The 3,511-nt window shown below is 35.5% G+C and overlaps 1 pseudogene; it reads left to right on the forward strand.

Annotated features, from left to right (window-relative positions):
• Window positions 1-1,031: 1,031 nt before the first annotated feature.
• Window positions 1,032-1,121, forward strand: LOC144313109 (U2 spliceosomal RNA; annotated as a pseudogene).
• The last annotated feature ends 2,390 nt before the right edge of the window (window positions 1,122-3,511 follow it).

The following is a 3,511-nucleotide window of genomic DNA, read 5'->3' on the forward strand; positions in this document are numbered from 1 at the left end:
GGACGCACTTGGAATGATATTTGTTCTCCCTATTGTGATTTCTGATAAATTAGTGATGTCAACACTATCCGAACCAATTTTACTTGTAAGATACGGTGCCTAGGACCATAAAGCTTTTGAAGGGCTCTGACGATGTTTAAAATAATATATAAAACTCACTCGCACATATATGAAAACAGAGAAATTAAAATTAGTAACTGTTAAATTGTTCACAAATCATTTTCTGGCAATTAGACAATTATGGTTCACTGCAATTCTTATATAAATGTAAAAATCATAAAGAATAATCAACCCTAATAAGGTTAAAGTTATTTAAAAAATGATGTACCTCATAAACTGAAAATCATGAAACTTAGAACATTCACTTTATTTATTATAATTATGACTTTTATGGGTTTGTGCATATATTTTAATATGCCTAATACAACATGGGGTATGGACTCCCAGCATAGAAATATATGGACCCTGAAGGTCCTAAAATGGCCCTGCTCTCATCTATTTGCATAAAAATTATGAATTCTTTTTCTTTGTCACCCATACATTTATGTCTTTCTCTTCCCAAGCCACCAGAGTCTGCTTCACCACTGTCATCTGAATCACTCCAATTTTTTAGCAATAGTTCTTTCTGCCTCCAACAGTGCCTCTCTCATAAATAGTTCCTACTGTTGCTTAATGAAATCACCCATACAATTCTGACCTTGTTTATCCTTCTCAGTGGCTTCTAGTGCTATCAGAGTAAAATTCAATCTTTTTAACATGGAGAAAATAACCTCCCAGCCAACCCACTTCCATATACTCCTCTTTCTCAATCCCAACCATTGGCTTCTCTTTCCCATGTGCAAACACTATCTTTTACTCATATGGAATTTCTTGTAGTTCTTTAAATAGCCAACATTTTTGTCTCCTTTGGGCTTTTGCATGTGATGTTCTCTCTAATGGAAACATTTCCTTGTTCTTCACCTTTTTGTAAAATGGATAACATCTCATCTTCGTTGAGATTTTAACTTATAAAACACTTTTTCTGCTTCCCAATTGCTTCTCAGCCTTTTGGCTAAGATCAAGTGTAGTATCTACTTCCCAAGATAAATTGGGTGATGGTTTTATTGGCTGCTAAATCTCTTCCCCTTTCCCTTCTTGAGCCCTCCTCTTTCCAATCATAATATTCTATTAATAGTTCTGTCATTATGCTGTGTTGCTTGTTTGCTTGTTTTGGTTCTTTCTATATGATATTCAAGTCTCCTTCTCTGTATTTTTTTATACTATTTTCCTCTTTGGAATTCCCTAGCTCATTCTTTTAGTATTTAACTATTATGCATTCTCCAAAGTCTTTAATTCATGCCACCTCCAAGAAGCCCTCTCTGGTTACTGCTCTGAATTGTAACAAGAAATAATTCTCAGAACACATAGCACACATTATGTATATAATTTATTCAACATTTGTCATATACTGGGCAGCCCGGTGGCTCAGCGGTTTAGCACTGCCTTCAGCCCAGGGTGTGATCCTGGAGACCCAAGATCCAGTCCTACATGGGGCTCCCTACATGGAGCCTGCTTCTCCCTCTACCTGTGTCTCTGCCTCTCTCTCTCTCTCTCTCTCTCTCTCTCTCTCTGTCTTTCATGAATAAATAAATAAAATCTTAAAGAAAAAAATTTGCCATATACTTCTCTGAAACATTGCTGGTGTCTTGTCATATATGTTTATTCAGCTCTGGTATGAACAGTTCTGAAAGAAAAGAACCAATTGCAAGTTCCTAGGGCAAAAATACCATATATCCCCTGAAACACCTATCAAAGTGATCTATCTACACCTTAGAAGTTGATAAAGAAATAAAATAATTAATTGAATCAATAGTGTATATGTGACAAAATAATGATTTTATTGAATAAATAATAATGGCAAATAAGAAGGGGTCATTTTATAACAGTTAAAAAATTATGAAAAATTATTTATAAACAGATTATAGGGCAGTCCAGTGGCCCAGTGGTTTAGCGCTGCCTTCAGCCCAGGACATGATCCTGAAGACCCGGGATCAAATCCCATGTCGGGCTCCCTGCATGGAGCCTGCTTCTCCCTCTGCCTGTGTCTCTGCTTCTTTCTCTCTCTCTCTCTCTCTGTCTCTCATGAATAAATACATAAAATCCTTAAAAAAATAAAAATAAAAATCATATTATAAGAAATGTCAAAGCTATGAATCTTTAATAAATGTGGCTTAGAGAATTAGCAGTGAAAACTTGCTCTGAATTCCTAACCAAAATAAAATTGACTATGGTGGGAATCTTAGGGGAAATGTTTTATATGCAACAAATCCAGTGTTCTGTGCACATGTCCACATTTTCTTAGTTGCACATTATTTTCATGAGCTTAGACTTCTTTTCTACCCAGAATTGAAGGGATCAACATAAAGCAACATCTGCTGATGAGTTGTTATTTGGTTTGCCAGTATTTTAACCTCAGAACACAACATTGTGGTCATTACCACCTGTTTTTGTATTTCAGTCAGTAAAACACTGTTGTAACCTTCAGCCTTCATGTTTTGTGAAAATGATAAAGAGTACTGCTGTGTTAAACATAACAAATAAATTAAAAACACAACTAATTAGCATCTTCTTGATAGGCTAGAACATAGACATTGTGATTATATATGCCACTAATATCACTTTCTTTGCTTTTAACATTTAAAAATACTAAGAAATAATAAAAGAGGAAATCCAGATTTGAGAGAGAGATTGCAAGTCTGTTGTATCACTCTTATTATCCCTGCCTGAGGTTTTATTTCCACATTCCTTCAGAATAACAACTAACACAAGTAATAAGAAACAGGAAACTGAAACAAAACTATGAAAAAGAAAATAGGTCAAGGTTTTTGTTTCTGTGGGTTTTTTTTTTTATGTTTTGCCGTGTTTTGTCTTCACTAAAGAAAAATAGAGTGCATGCATTGTTCATTTTGCTGCCAGTTTTGTTGATAAGATCAATAGAACTTTTTGAATCTTGGAAATCAGCTTATGGGAGGGTTTGTCTACTATTTAAAACAGTGTAGTAGCAGAGATCAGTAGCTATCCACCCCACATATTTGCTTATTCTATGCATCATGTACAGCTATGGCTGGCAAGTGCCTGGCTAGCTAGAAGCTACATTTCACTGCATCTAAACTAAGCCATATGACCAGTTTTGTCATTGGAATTTACACAATAGTGATGTGTCTTAATTCTGGATTATTTGGGTTAACAAAAATGAGTATGCCTTCTCTATACTCTTGTTCATTTCCCATCTGATTGCTGGATGCCAAGGATTTTGAGGCCCTTAAAATCCAGCAGAGATTAGAGATGGTGCAGCCAGAAAATTGAAATAGTCTCTGAATTCTCAAAAGGAGAAGGCCTACTCACTGCCCAGGAACATTTGCACAGAAATTATGTGAGTAAGCAAAAAACTTCTATATGTAAGCTACTATCCTGTGATCCTTAACCCTAGACTTGAGATCTAGGTACTGCTGCTGCTATTCACAATTAGGTA

Source organism: Canis aureus, chromosome 4, assembly GCF_053574225.1.
Source record: "Canis aureus isolate CA01 chromosome 4, VMU_Caureus_v.1.0, whole genome shotgun sequence".
Taxonomy (NCBI): Eukaryota; Metazoa; Chordata; class Mammalia; order Carnivora; family Canidae; genus Canis; species Canis aureus.